Genomic DNA, 16,249 nt, shown 5'->3' with positions numbered 1-16,249 from the left:
ACATCGAATTTAATTGTACATGAAGAACTTGGTTGCCTGCATTTATCCGACATTGTTGGATTGAAACCACTGTTATGCTGGGTAAACTTATGGTTAAGTGACAAAATTCCTTTAACACATTTGATAGTGGAAGATCTTATATCACTCGATCATGCAATGTGTGTACCTTGGCTTAAATACTTGAAGTCCCAATTTCGGAAGCTTGGCCGCCTGAATTTGTTTGACAACCCGAGGGATATAGTTAAAGGTGATGTTGCAGCAATTAAGAGAGCCTTTAATTTGGACTGTAATGCTCTAAGAGATGAAGTTGAGCTCTTGAAACCTAATGTTAGAAAGTATATCATGTTGAGTACTTGTGATTCTATGGAAAAGTATCTAACATGCTCCTTTACCTCCCATGAGAAATTTTTGCTGACCCGTTTAAGGTTTAACATCGTTCATCATTTTTTAATTAGACCCAAGTCGGACATTTTTAAGAAACCTGCAGCTCCTTGTGGCTGCGACGGGAAGTCTCCACAGGATATGCTGCATTTTATGTTTTTATGTGCATTTTATGAATATCCCCGTAGGCGATATCTTATTATACTTTTAAAGAAATTAAATTTTAAACAAATCAGACCTGCCTTTATGTATCTACAGCTGTTGCACCCGGATAGTGTCCTCCAGGTGTTAGAATTCCTAAAATTGTCCATGAGACTAAGAAAATGTTTAGATGAGTAATTGTATATTACTATGAATCATCTGTAGCCCAATGCACTAAAGCACTTTTTTTTTTGCACTGATTTTGACTATGTACTCTTTCTAGGAATTTATGTGTTGTATGTAACTGAGACTAACTTTGGAATTAATGTGATGTTTTTAATATGAATTGTTTATTGTTGTGTACTTTTATGGATTGAAACATATACGAAATAAAGTCAATATCTATCTATCTCCCTAAGTGTACCTAGAATATGTGTAGGTGTAAAGCCAATAATCCCACTAGGATGCAGCCAGCTCCATTACCTGGTGTGAGAGAATTAAGGACCCTGTCTTGGTCTCGAGATGGACACCACGCGAGGGATGTCAGACCACTGCGAGCTGGAGTGTCTGCTTGTAGGAGCCTCAGCATCTCGCGTTAGTGTGTCAGCATGAAAGTCTTTCTCTTCTGCCTGCCCCAGCAAAGATATGGTGTATATATACCCGAAAGGTACCCTAAGGGGTTCTACCTTGCTGTGTCATGTCAGCCGAGGATGACAGAAGGGATGACCCTTATACATAGTTATTATGCAGAAGATGGAAATTCTACTGCGGTTCTGAGAATCCTCATGCACAATAAATGAGGGTAGTTTTCTGGGGAAACCACACAACATTTATGCAGCACCTTAACTAGGAAAATGGTCAATACCAAAAACTATTATGTAGTACAATGGCAGGGAAATGTAGGTGAAAAGTTAGGTGACTACCCAGGCCTATATTGGGGTACATTGCAAAACATAACACCCACTCCTCATCCGACCGGATGATATACTAAAAGCAAATGTTTAGTTAATTAATCGTAACACATTATAAAAAATGGTCATAATACAAATGTCTAAAAAAGCATATTAAAAGTGCCTCACATCTCTATAGATCCATTATATATGTTAAAAGTTCCTATAAGTCCTTTAAAATATGTTCAAATCTATGGTTAGAGCAACTGAGAGCGTCTGTAAGCCATGGTGCTCAGCAAGAGTAAATAAGAGAGGAAAACATGTTGTTTAAAATTCCCATTTCGGTTGTTTTGGAAAAAAGGCCAAATTCTTCCGAGCACACAGAGAGCCAAATGTTTATGTATTCTGTGTGGGAGACACAATATCACTGCTGCTTGCCTTCGCAGACGACAGTCCCTGTAACACCTCACAGATCAGGTCAATCAAGCAAAGGTGATCTTCTTCAGTTCCTACAGTTGATGCTGAGGAGGCGGTTGAAACATCCAAAGCCTGTGTGCCTGTAGTAGAGCCGGTATACAATCCAACAGGAGATGAAGCATCCCATGGTGGCTCTAAGAATGCTGACATCAACATGGGAATAGGCTGGGGAAACTGCAGTAGGTGGGCCCTTAGCGTGTCCAGTAATACATCTACGTCCGGTGGCGCAACCAATGGACGTGTTAGACAGATGCCTCATGCATTCTTGTCCGCAGAACAAGCAGCAGAGAACAGGCAAAACACAGTCAACTTAGTTTTCTCCATTTCCTTGGTGACTGGGACATCCATTGCGTAGCAGAAAAATTTAAATTAGGATTTCCACTACCAGTAGCAGGATTAGCGGAAGTCCTCCAAAAATGCTTCCAAATACGGAGTGCATAAATGCTGGAATCACTCCGAAGACTGTCTGAAAGGTGCTTAACAGTCCAGAACCTATGGTCTTAAATAGGTGTACTATACCCTTTGTATCAGACATGTTAAAGATATGCTGTACCATTTCCCTGAAATGGAAAGGGCAGTTAGTTCTTAGCAGTGCCTGTATCTCAGCAGAGGACCTTGCAACTTGGAGATTAAAAGTCTCTTGGGCTGAGTAAAGGGCACATCTTTCAGTAAAAGCATGGCTTTCATTCGGCTCACGGCCGCTGGCAAATCCTTCAAATGACAGGATAAGTTAGCTACTAAACCGTTACAGGCCCATGAAGAATAATATCCTGGCAAATGAGAGATCCACTCAAAAAATTCTCGTAGTCTGTACAGCTGCGAATCACTTCAGTGTACCCGTTCCTGTACCTAAATCTATACGGTAATTCCAAAGATTTATGGATGAATTCCCTACCCATTGCTTCATACCTGCTTACCTGGTGGTGTTCTAGGCAATATTGAAACTAGAAAGTTGTTACCGGCAATGTTAAGTGGCCATGAATTAACCATTCTGTTGACGGTTCCTCTGCCATGGTAAAAGGTAATTTGTCTAATTTTTCAATGCACAGCATTGTATATTTCGCATCTGGTTGTGCCATTGTTGTCTACTTTTCAGTCAAATTATATGTAGAGAACAGAGACGTACTGATGATATATCGCATGGGCACATACCAGAGAGAAGTGATTGTAGCTTCCAGCTTAGTGACACAATGGAATGTAACTGTGATTGGTTGTGTTCCTTTATATCTATAGCAGACAATACAATGTTGCCCAGTGAATAAATCCTGGATGTTAGTGTGGTCATACCATTGTCAACCACAGCCAGATCCTTTTCTAAGTTAATTCTGTCAATTTCACGTAATCTCTCCTCAGCCTCCTGTTGGGAGATTTTCCAAATATCATTATAAACAGCATATAAAAAGCGTTTCTGATGTGGCTTTCAGGGACCTAGTAAAAAATCCCTAAGATCCATGTCATCTAAGAGTAGGGAAAAGTGTTGTTTCACCTGAGACAGTTTCAAGGTTTTTAGCCAATCTAGGCATAACTTCCCAACACTGTATGATGTCACCACCCCAGGATGTTCTTGTTGTACATAGCGTAAATCAGGCCTATGGATGCTGAACCCTTTGGCGGTACCCCTGAATCTTGACTGAAACCTACTTGTGTGGATAGGCCAAACTAACCATCCCTTCCAATTGGGGTCTGTTGAAGTGTATGAAATGCCATGCATGATGTCATCGTTTTCTGTATAGTTTTGCCATCCCTCCAAGTGTGAGAGCAAGGGAATACGAGGTGTGTTCCAGTCCTTAATCTTGGCTAACCCAAGACAGGAAGTCTGTTGCACATTGTCATTCAGGAAAATCAATTGTTGTCGTATGAGGCATGCTCTAAATCATGCCTCGGTTCCCTGAACCTGCCATTATTTAGTCCCCCAAACTGATTTAATGTCTATAGTGTCTTTTCATAACCCGAAATCCTGCTCAGAGAGTTGTCTCAATAAAGGATGCAGAGTATATCTGTTTTGTGATAGTGAGCATACTTTTCTTTGCAGATGTAGCTGCAAGCTTATAATAGTATAATAGTATGAGCATGGATCTGAAGTATTGAATCCTTTTGTGCAAACTTTGTGAACTACCTTTTGGTGGTGTTGGGCAATGTTCCCACTGGTGGTATGCAAAAACATTACATGGTGCACTCTTTTTAAGGAAAAAATGATGACCGTAGTGTTGATAACAGTACATTGCGTTAAAAAACAGAAGAGCAATGTAGGAAGCTGGTTCTTTATATGCTATACCAAAATGAGGTATAGTGTGCACAGAGTCCAGTGGAACCCCGAAGGTAGGCAGAGATAATAGTAGATAGCACCTTACTCTCTATGTGTGGTAGTGTGGGTGAGCAGTAAGGCTTTATCGGAGGGTAGTGTTAAGCATTTGTTGTACACACTCCGGCAGCAAATGATGTCAGACACTCAAAGACTGAACTCAGACTAATTTGTATCAAAAATATTATTTTTTTATATTTATTTTCTAGATCCAAGCAAGCCTGGTACAGGTAAGTGTAAATAGTACTTTTCAAGGCGGGTTGAACAATACAAGCAAGCTGAATGAAAATATCTTTCTTACAGCTTTGTAAATCTTTTCAATGCAGTGGAAATTACTGTTAGATTACTTTTTATTACTTTTCAGATTACTTTGAGGATTACTTTTTCTACTCAGTGTGATAGGCCTAGATATCACACTGGGACATTTCCTAGAGAAAAGGTAAGTAAAGAACTTTCAATTATTTGCAGTTTTTCAAGTTCTCATACTAAACCAACTCCACACGGTAAACAACGTTTAACCCAAAACTTTTTCAACGCAGGGAACCACAACACGGTCGTTACAATGACCGCGTTGTGATTCCGCATACCATTCATGTCGGAACAACGACTTGCTGAGGGGGGGGGTGTTGGATTTAAAATCCAACACCTTCCCTAGTGTCCACACAGACTGGAGTTGGAATAGTAAATTATACTATTCCAACATCCAGCGCCCCCCCTCCGCAAGTCGTTGTTCCGACTTGAGAAGTAACGGTATGCGGAATCACAGCACGGTCGTTGTAACGACCACGTTGTGATTCCCTGTGGGGAAAAAGGCTGCGGAATAACGTCATAGATTCACTCCACACTTCAAACAATTTTCAAGGAAAAACAGTCAATGTGTTTCTATGGAGAAAATTTCATTATCGGTTAACAGGTAAGTGCTTGGTTGTTGGAGTTGGTATTCTGAAGTTAAAACCTGGGTTCCCCCAGGGTCAAGGATGAACTCTCAAAGCCCCCTCAGTGGCACTAGGGTGGCCGGGTACAGAGTGCTGAGGCCCAATGGGGAATAGGGGACCACCGGTTGGTGGCTGCTCATGAGCATGCCACAAGGTTGTGGGAGCAAAGCTCCTGGTGTTAGGCTCAGGGCAAAGGGGGATGCGAGTTAGCACCCAAATTATACCTGCAGCAGCGGCAGGGTGCAGGGTGCTGGTTTGGCGTTGGGTGTCCTGTTGATTTCAATGGGGATTCTCTGGTTGCAACAAAGACTGCAGGCTCGGGGACAAAGATCTTCTGGAGGTGACCACCAGTTGGAGAGGTAAGTTGGGATGCCTGGGGATGCTGAGACACCATCAGTTGGGCCACCTAAAGCTGTGGGACGTCAGTGCAGGGGTGTCTTTAGCATCAGGTTTTTCTTGCCAGCTCCGGTTGCGGTCGGGGGATCCTCCAGAAAGAGGCTGCAGACTTCGCTTGGAGATACGAGGCAGGTCAGAGATCACCAGATCTCAGGTTAGGATCCCTGAGGAGACCTCCTCGTAGTGTTGGACCACTCGAACACAGACTGTAGGCATCGGGTGCAGAGTGGTGCAGACTCGCAGATTTGGCCGTAGCCAGAGTCTGTGGGTGAGCAAATCCGGTGCTAACGGGAAACAACATTTTTGACATGGAAGGCAGGGCAGGTCCTTGAGGTTTTTGAGGTTGCTGGCTGCAGGACACACTGGGATTTTGCTGGGGCAGGTTTGAGGTGTGGACAGGCCGATAGGGCTGGGGCCAAGTCAGTGGGCATCCTCCTCTTCTTAGTTCAGAATGGGTTCTTCAGTCCTTCTACTTCTCTTCTTCTTGTCGATTCTTGTCTGAAGAGACAAGGTTCAAGGTTGCCCCTAAATACTAGATTTGGGGGCATTACAGGTAGGTAAAGGTTGGGACCAATGGGTCTCTTCCTTGGGGTGGGTACACCCCCTATTATGCCACCCTCCAGTGGGAGGAGGGCACATGCCCCACTCTGGTTGGCTGGGTCCCCCATCTGCAAGATGGTGGGGACTAAGAATTGTGCTTCACCGCGCCTCCCCCACCAGAGGGTTGGGGTTGGCAAAGGTGGGCCCACCTCCCTTCCTCACTTGGTTTTCCCACCAATTCTCCTGTCCAATTACTGGACCTACAAAGTCTAAGAATTGGCTTAGACACTGCAGGGGTACAGGGCTCATACACCTCTACCCTCACCACTGGTATAGTGCACCCAGCTATAGGGGTGACTGACCAATGCCAAGGCAGTGGGTTGTAGGTATGGCACACAGGGATGTGTGCCATGTCGACTCTTCACTTTGTTCTGCACCAAAACACGCAGCCTGCAATGGCAGTGTGTGTCTGTTAAGGTACAGGACCTCTAAGGGTGGCACAATAACTGCTGCAGCCCTTAGAGGCCTTCCCTGGTCATAGTGCCCTTGGTACCTGTGGTTCCATTTACAAGGGACTGACCTGTGGCCAAAGAGTGCCAATTGGGTTTTGTTTTTAATGCAGTTTTAGGGAAAGAACATAGGCCCTGGGTACCTGTTTGGCAGGAACCCAGGGCACACTCAGTCAAAGTACATCAGCAGTTTAGCAAAAAGTGGGTGCAGCCATGCAAAAAGTGGGCATTTTCTTACAAGTGATCAAACATTTCATTTTTTGTAAACGCTGCAGACAATTCTAAATCAGACAACATATTATTAGCAGTTTCAAAATCCCAAGAGTCAGAGTATGTACTGGAGGTAATGATATCATTTAAAGAAATTTTGAATACATGTGGGATTTTCAAAAGTTCAGTGGGACCTAATACTGTATAGGTAAGTCTATCCAAACTTTTACGTCAAGAATTGGAACTGCTGTACTGTTCACATAGGACAGGTCTCTCTGTTCATGATGAGATGATGTATGAGGTTTCAGCACCAAGTTCACTTTTGATGCTGTAGTGCATTCTGGGAGATAGTGTCCATTCACGATCAAGGAAAAGACACTCACTAAACCTTTCCAAAATAGTAGAAACAGTATTCCTGGTATTATCCAGAGCTGTCGCCATGGTAAAACTAGGCATGTCTTTTTCAGAAAAATAAAAAAATCATTAAGTTGTTTTTTGCGGGAAACTGGAGCAGGCGGTAACTCAGGTTCACTTGGATCCTGAGAACAAGTGTTGAAATCAAAGAAGTAGCCAGATGCAGTTTGATCTATCTTTGGTAGTTCAGCAGGTTTTGTTGAACTGGCAGTTGTCTCCTGTAGAGGCATATTGATATAGATGTTGGTGTTAGGCCAAATTTTTATCTGTGTTTCATTTGTATTTTGTTGTTCAGTTTCAATCAGAACGAGTTCTATTTCATTGTTGGAAACTCCATTGCTTCGAGTTGTAGATTTTTCAAATGTTATCAGTCTTTCTGTCTGAACTTCCTGTATGATAGTGAGAGGAGAGTGGCGGCTATCTAGGAGCCCACGTGGCCTGCTATTCAGGATTGGCCACATAGTATGGTTTGATCAGAACAATTGAGATGAATCTCTTTTCTTTCTTGCCGGAAGAAGTACTGTTCTTGTTCTTACGACAGCCAGGACAGGTATAGGTTTTCTGTATGATGGCCCAAATTATTTTTTGTCCATAATCTTTTCTCTGACCAGATCCTCGACTTTTGGGATCCAGGCAGGTCTTGCCATGACTGTTTATTGATGTCAAAATGTTTATCCGCCACTGTGCTTTTATAATCAAGGTCAATTACCCACATTCTCATCCCAAATAGGACTTTGTAATGGGTGATACCTTCTGGGGAACTTCTTGGCATGTTGTTAAGTGCCCTCTGGACCCCATATAGGTGATTGACCCAACTACCACCCAAACCTAATATCCTTAATGTTAAAGATTGCTTTAAGTCCCAGTTTTTTCTCCCCATGGCCAAATTTCCCTCTGGATGGTACTGAGAGAAGTACAGCAATGCAACATCCAAATTTCCCATGGCTTCCTTGTAAACCCTAGAGCTAAATGCGTGGCCACAGTCAGAATGTTATGTGCCAACTCCGTATGTCCCTATGAAGACTCGCAAATCTTTCATAATAGTTCAAGCGTCAGCCGAGCGCTGAGGCCAAACCCACAGGAATCTAGAGCTAGAATACCCTGCCACCAAGATGCTCTTGTAAGCCCCATCGGATTGTAAGGGGCCGCAGTGGTCCAAATAGACAAAAGCGAGAGGTCTGTCTGATATTTGTAATGGTGTTTGTGCTGGACGTGCTACAGTAAAATCCTTCATTTGCTGACAGATGTTGCACTTAAGGACAAATGCTTTTGTCTGTTTTGTGAAACCTGGCCACCAATAATGTTGTTTCAATAGAGAAACTGTCCTGGTAATCCCTGCATGGACAGAACCCAGACCCTCGTGTGCAGCTAGAAATAAACCTAATATGTGATCCATGTTTGGTATTACTCTATCCCCGACTCCTGGAATTTGAGCATAAGGAATATTTTTTGCATCTAACTTGTAGGAGTACTTGAGTGGAAAAACCTTTCGGCAAGGCTGTACTGTTTTTGGGCAAAGCAATGACGGCTATCATTGTGCTTCTGTCTATTCTCATGCTAGAACAAGTGATTACAGCTATGGCAGCCAATTAATTACTTTCAACGTGAACGCCATCACGTTGATGACTCACCGTGTTTATTACGTGAGCTCTCGGCAAGTCTTTTTTCAAGAATTTTGTGCTTGATTGTGCAACCTCTTGAGTCTTTAAACCCATTCTGACCACAGTAGTGTAGATATATTTATTATAAGACTGGCACAGTAAAACAAATCGCACAGTATAAGTGTGGGGAATTCCCGATCAATTTGTATTAGTGCCAGTAATAGGGCTTTTAATTCTGCCAGCTCTGCCGTGCAGTCTCCTAGAGACTGTGTCTTCGCACTGCTAGGATGGAACTTGCCCTCCTGCATATGTCCTTTTACAACCAAACAAGCTGTGCTGTATTGCTGTTTACTACCTATGGCAGGCTGAGCAGAACCATCAGTGTAAATAATGTATTCATACTGATCTAGAGGCATTATTTCATTCGGGAAAGGAAATTCTTGTTCATATTGCAGGAATACCTGTGTTTTTAGTGTAGAATCAAATTTGTAGTCTGCATCTGTTTTACAGTGTTAGCCCATTGTATCCATCTCGAATGTAAAGCTTCAGTATTTGGAATGCTTGCCGTTGTAATGGCCTCTAAGGCTGGTACCGGAGGAACGACAATTATCAGTTTGCCCTGAACCAGTGCTTTTTCTCTCACTACAGCAGTCTGTACTGCTGTCAGAATTTTTTCTATAGAAGTAAAATGCATTTCAGCGTTTGTGTACAAGTGTGATTTGTATGCTATGGGAACTGTTTCGCCTTCATTGAATGTTAGGTACATGTACCCTTACTGACCAGCGATCACATGGATAACCAGATTTGTGGTATTTACCCATGTGTGTAGATGTTTGGAATCTATCATGTTAGCTTGTAAGGAACAAAGTATATCTATGTGTTCCTGTGTCCAATCTCTAATTGAAAAATCAGATCGGATTAAATCGTAGAAAGGTTTTACTTTTTCTGCGTAATCCAAAATGCATGTTCTGCCAACATTTAGGAATCCTAAAATGGATTGTAAATTTTTCAGAGTTTTTGGAGGTTGGATCAGTGCACATTTTTCTACAAAGTTAGCTGCTAGGCTTTTCCCTTCACTTGATAACTTGTATCCCAAAAATAGGACATTGAGGTGGGCTAGTTTAGATTTTTTAAAGTTGAACTTGTAGTCTTCAGAAGTGAATCCCAAAATTATGTAGCTCACCCTGGTCAAGTGGTCCAATAAATCATCATCCATCAGATAAATATCATCTACATAGGACAAGGCCTCCTCATCAAAAGTTTGAAGTAACTCTGTTACCCTAGCTGAGAACAACCCGGGGCTATTCCTATACCCTTGGGGTAGTCTACAGAATTAACATTGTGAGCCGAGGGCTGAGAATGCTGTCAAATATCTGCTTTCAGGCACTATATTTTGGCAGAAAAATCCATTTGAGAAAGCTAGTGCTGTTTTGTATTTTTTCCGCACAATGTTATTTATTAATGCAGCACTGTGTGCATTCTGTACTGCAAATGTCTTAGTGCATGTGTTCAGATGTCTGTAGTCTAAAACTAGACAGTATGAATTAATAGGTTTAATTACAGGAAACAAAGGATTATTCATAGAAGAGGTGCAATTCTCTATTATATCTTGGTATTCAAGTTGATCTAAGATCTCCCTGACCTGTTTCTTTGCTTCTTGTTTAATAGGGTACTGTCTCTGTGGAGTTGGAGTCGTTTTACTGGGATTACATGGTGAGTTGATTCAGCATCCCACCCTACGTGGTTGCGATTTAATGCTGGAGCAACTGCTACCACCCACTTCTGTGCATATTAATGTTTTAAGTATACTGGAACAGGGTCAGAAAAAGCTGGTAAAATTACTGTTTCTCTGTTTGGGCACTCCATAACAATTTCAGGTGGCCAATATTTTTCAGCCAAAAGGATGTCATAGCTGTAAGTCAGGTTCTCCCAAAAGAGACCTTTAATTTTTCTGGGTTTGTCCCCCTCTATTTGGAGTGTTATGTTATATAATAGGTGTGGGACACCTACCCTAGTTTCAGGTAGGCCTGGGAGGTGAATTCCGTTCCACTCGCGGAATTTGTGTAATTGCGGAATTGCCCAAAATTCTGCTTTCCGTGACTTCGCGTAATTTTTTGCTGGTTTGCGTTCTCCAAATCCATGTTCGCAAGATATTTCTCCCCGAGCACGCAAGCAGCATTTGCGAACAGGAAAAAAGCATCGCGAACAAGCAATTCCGCGTGTTCGCGGAATTTCTGCGTGGTCGCAGAGATTTTTTACCATTTCGCAGAGCTTTGTGTATAGTGACTACGCAAATTCCGCCCACCCCTAGTTTCAGGTGTCTCCACTGTGATATGTTTATTTAATGCCTCTGTCACCAGAAATTCCATCATGTTCTGGCGAGCTATTGTTACTTCTACTGCACTGTCTAGCATCATTAACCCCTTGAGTGCCCATGACGAGATGGTCTCGTCATGAACCGCGGTTGCGCTGTGCCCATGACGAGACTATCTCGTCATGAGCCCCGCCCGCTAATGAAACACCCGGCACAGGGCGTGGAAAGGGCGGGGCACTCAAGGGGTTAAAGCCCATTCCCCATTCAGAAGTTGAGTCCTCAGTGTCCTTGGTATGTCTAACTTTAAGACCTGCTACTATCCGAAGTACGATGTGTGTCTCTTGACTTTTTCCATTCTTCTTGTCTGTGTTCTCACTGTCCTTCCCTCTCTGAGTTTTTTGATGAACCCTGAAAGGAAGGAGAGGAACTTGTATAAGTATTCTGATACCTATCAGGTTTCTTAATGTTATCACGATTCCTAAGGCTGTACCTCCTTTCAGAGGGCTCCTGTTGGAGAGACCCACTCCTTGATTGTGATCTAGTCGCTCTAATATTTTGTTTTTAATTGTCCCATTTCTTCTTAGAAGAATGAGGTGCTTGCTTGGTGTTATCCTTTTCAGGTCCACCCATGAGTTGAGGTTTTGTTGCTCTAGCTCCCAAATTATCTCTACCTAATTCAGCACATGTGTCTTCGATAATGTTTGGTAATTCACGCTCCTTATGCATAGGAGTGAAATCCCTCAGGTGTTGGTGAATTGCCACTGCTGCTGCCTCCCCTTTTATGTTTGCCAACATAATAGTTGATACCTGAGCAAGATTTCCTAACAATGTCATCCCTCAGTTCAGAGCAGGTCCTGCTCCATTCTCATTCTGTATTTATCTTAATACATCTGGTATTTCTGCTATTGAAGGGATACCATGAGCTCCGGTATATATGGCAGCGAAGACTGTACCCCAAGAGGTACATTCCTCTATCTGGGGAGCTATCCCCATTGGCAAGCAGATTGTTAGCATTCTGTGTTTTTCTTGCGGGCTTGCATTTGGAAACACTGCCTCTAACTGTGTGAATTTTCTGAGCTATCCAGAATGGCATTTGCTTACGTCTAGTGGGCATTTTATCCATAACTGCGTTTAGCATTTGTGGAGTTATTTTAGTTGTAGGACCCTGAATTTGTCCTGCTGGTGTAGCCCTTGTTGGCTGAAGTGTGAGTGTTCTCATAATGAACGGTGTCAGATTTCTGTAAAGTTTTATTTTTTCTTTGTGTAGTCGACGTAAGTCTGCTACTGCCATTATGTCAATGTCTGGATGCGGTGTGTAAGCTGCTAGAACAGGCCAAGTTGCTCTTTCTCTGCCAAGCAGACCGAGTCTTACTTTATCTTTTGTGTGTGGGAGGGCGCCTTTAAACCAGTTTATGTGCTCCTGCTAGGTGAGCGGAACTTGAATGTCCTCATATGGACAATATTCCTCTGGTATTTCATCTTCAGTGTATGAATTAAATGTATTTGTGTGTGAATCTGCTGGTGGGTATTTGACCCATGGATAGAACACCTCTGACCTGTATGACTCGTGTGCCTCAATCACAAATGTTACTGTCCTACCCCTTGCTGTGACTCCATAGTCTGCTAACTTTAAAGTAAGGGCAGTTCTGATATTTTCCAAAATGTTTATTTAGCCTTCTTGTTCTCCTTCCTCCAGTGCATTTGCATGTGGTGCTGGAGCCGCGATGTCTTCGTCAGCCATTGTTGAAAGAGTTTCAAGGAGACTGAGATACGGTTTTATGCACAATAGGAACAATTTGTCCTTCAAGCTTGAATAAACCTACAGCCAATACATAGGATATGCCTACTCCTCTGTGGCGGGTTTTTCTCCCTTCCCACTCCAGACTTCTCTGAGTAAATGTGAGTAGGGTCTCTGAGAAAAGCACTACTGAGCTACTCAGATTTGGCCGGTAAATAAGAACCAAACCAACGTTGTCGATACCATGTTGTGTAGTTCCTATAAATCTACATAGAATATGTGCGTTTAGACAACATAGACTGTGGGACTGGTGTCAAGACTGAGTCCAGACACCCCCACTGGGTATGTTTACCTGTATACCAGCAAGCTCACAATGCCACTGTAAACTCCTCTTATCAAGGAGAAAATAGTTCTTGGCAACTATTGAACATGACAACCCTGTCCCATCAGGGATCATGGAAACATTACGGTACTTTTTGCTCAGTCACTTGTGCTTCCTTTGTCTCAGAGAGAAACTCAGAATAAACGGTGGGGACGTTTTTCAATAAGCAATTTCTGAACCAGTGTCATTCTAATGTAAAATTAGTGTGCTGAAACAACCATAAGACAGAAACAGATATAAATGATTGTAAGCACCAATAGAGTAAATGGATGGTAGATTCCTACCATATTTCTAAAACAATGAATGCAGGCAGGTATATAAATACATGACAGTAATATTGCGTACTGCTTCGATGCAACCCTAATTAGATGTACCTAAGTGTACCTAGGATGTGTGTAGGTGTAAAGCCAAGAATCCATTAGGACATGGGTACTCACAAACACTTTCCTGGGGGCCGCAAAGTTTGGTCTATGATGTGACAGAGGGCTGTACTGATGCCAGCGGGGGGTGGTGTAAAGTGGGAATAGGGGAAGCAATGCATATGTATCTAGTGGCTGTCTTTAAAAATTAAACGTGCCTAAAGTTAAGGGCGTAGTTATTTCCTTTCCCTAACTGCAAATTAACCTTTATATAAGTCCTTGCTGTATATTTTTTATTAAAAATGTCATGTTAGTGCTGAGTCGAGTAAACAGCAGCCCAGTGCTGCTGCTGCCCAGGGCGGTGAATGTAAAGGTCGGGATGCCCGCATCTGGCCCCCAGGCCGTACTTTAAATATCACTGCCCCAGGATGAAGCCAAACCCATTACCTGGTGTGAGAGAACGAAGGACCCTGTCTTGGTCGCAAGATAAAAAAGAACCCACCTTTCCGCATCAATATGACATGGACAGATCCAAACGGTACATATGTCGTAGTCCAGGGGACAAAGATCTTTCACGTTAGTGTGTGCGCACCCCGAGGCTACAAAATAATACACTAGACAAGGTGGCGGGGATACTATTAGAACCTAAGCCGTCCATACATATAGTAGGAGGAGACTTCAATGATGTGGTAGATCCACACATAGATCGCACAGGTATGTCGTCAGGACAAAGAGGGGCAACACCCCTAGCAGGGTTCTAGGATTCGCTGGGGTTGGTTGACCAGTGTCAGACCACTGTGATCTGGATTGTCTGCATGCAGGAACCTCAGTGTCTCGCGTCAGTGTGTCAGCATGGAAGTCTTTTTCCTCTGCCTGCACCAGCAAAGATATGGTGTATATATACCCCAAAGGTACCCTCAGGGGAAATACCTTGCTGTGTCATGTCGACCGAAGATGACGGAATGGATGCCCCCTATACATATTTACTATGCAGAAGATGGTAATCCGGCCATGATTCTGAGAATCCTCATGCATAATAAATGAGGCTAGTTTTCTGGGAAAACCACATGACATTGATGCAGCACTATACCCTGGTAAAAGGTTAATACCAAAAACTGTTATGTAGTACAATGGCAGGGAAATGTAGGTGAAGGATAAGGTGACTATCCAGACCTATATTGGGGTACATTACAAAACATAACAGATCAGAGGCTGTGAAACTTTTTAATTAATGTGGAACAATGTGGGAACTAAAAATAAAAAGTGATTGTGTATGTTCCATAGTCTGGGTCTGAGGGAGAGGAAGCTTTTCATCAATTGAACAGTGGCCTAGGAGTTGTTCTGTGAAATGGTGATCTGGTGACCTACCAAAGTGATGAATCTGTGTTTATGTATGAATTACAGGATCAGTTCTAAAATGTTGATAGTGCAAGGGTTTGAAGATGAATGGTCTTGGCAGGCCAGCGGCGATAGAACGGTCATTTTGGCATGTGGGGATGCAATGAGGTTCTCAAGTTCGAAGCATTTTTTAAAGGAGATATTTGTGTTGTGAGGAAGCCACTGTTTCAGATGCATGAGCCATATTTTCATTCACTGCCTTCAGGAAAACCAAAGAAACTAATGTTACCCCTCCTGCAAGTTCAGCAATGTCACGTTGCATGAATGCTGATAGATTGTGTAAAGAGCTGAAGTCTTTTTTTCTGGAGAGAGACTTGTCATTAAGGTCACTGATATATTCTTCTGCTACAGACAGTTTGTCTGTTATTTGTTTTATGTCATACCAGCCACCTCTTGTTACATAATGTCCATGATGATTTTTGTCATTTTAGCCAGTCGTAGTGCATCCAAAAGCTTTTTAAGGATGGTTTCCATTGTTTCTTTCAGTTCGGTTTTTCCTGTGATGGGAGAGTTTGGATCACAAGGTTCTGATATGATCCGTTTCATGTCTGGCATGGAGTCTTTTTCAGCCAACCTAATGCTATGCTGTCCCCAAAGAAAGAAATGGGCTGTGTAGACGAAAGGCAGCTCAGCCACTTTAGTTCAAGATTGTCAGCAGTACTCAGGGGCCACGCATATAGGACTGCTAGGCAGGTATGTATTAAGTGTCTCCACAATGATAAACTGGTAGAGATAGGTTCTGCAGTCTCTCTCGGAGGTTATGCGATGGTCGGAATGGAACTCAGGGGTTCAAAGAGCCACAGTGCCAAGAAGTAGAGTTAGTGCATGGTATTTAATGCATTCTGTTTGGGAAATGAAGCATTAACAACACCCCTGTGACAGCAAAGTATAATGGGGAGTCTTCTTTAAATGCCTCTCAAAATTCGATTCCTTTGCGCTGGATTTGATGCAGGCAGGTTACTGCAATGAGAAGAACAAAAGTCACGAATGGCTGTCTGAGAGGAGCTTGGTGAGTGTTAAGCTGAATAAACTGGTTAGAGCTTCCAATCACCCTGCATTTGTGGGAAGATGCCTCTCATGCTCTTTTAGGAACGAGTAGAGGAGGTAAATATTACCGGTTCGCTCGAGGGGTGAAGCACGGTCTCTTGGGCCAATTATGCGCAGGTGGGAGCATAACCATGAGGCCTGTCTAACTGCTCAGTGAGGATTGGGCCAAACAGGATGGTTAGGGCTTCGATCGCCTTTTCAATCACCCTGTCTGT

This window comes from Triturus cristatus, chromosome 4_2 (assembly GCF_964204655.1).
Source record: "Triturus cristatus chromosome 4_2, aTriCri1.1, whole genome shotgun sequence".
NCBI classification, from domain to species: domain Eukaryota; kingdom Metazoa; phylum Chordata; class Amphibia; order Caudata; family Salamandridae; genus Triturus; species Triturus cristatus.
Note: the sequence above shows the minus strand (reverse complement) of the source record.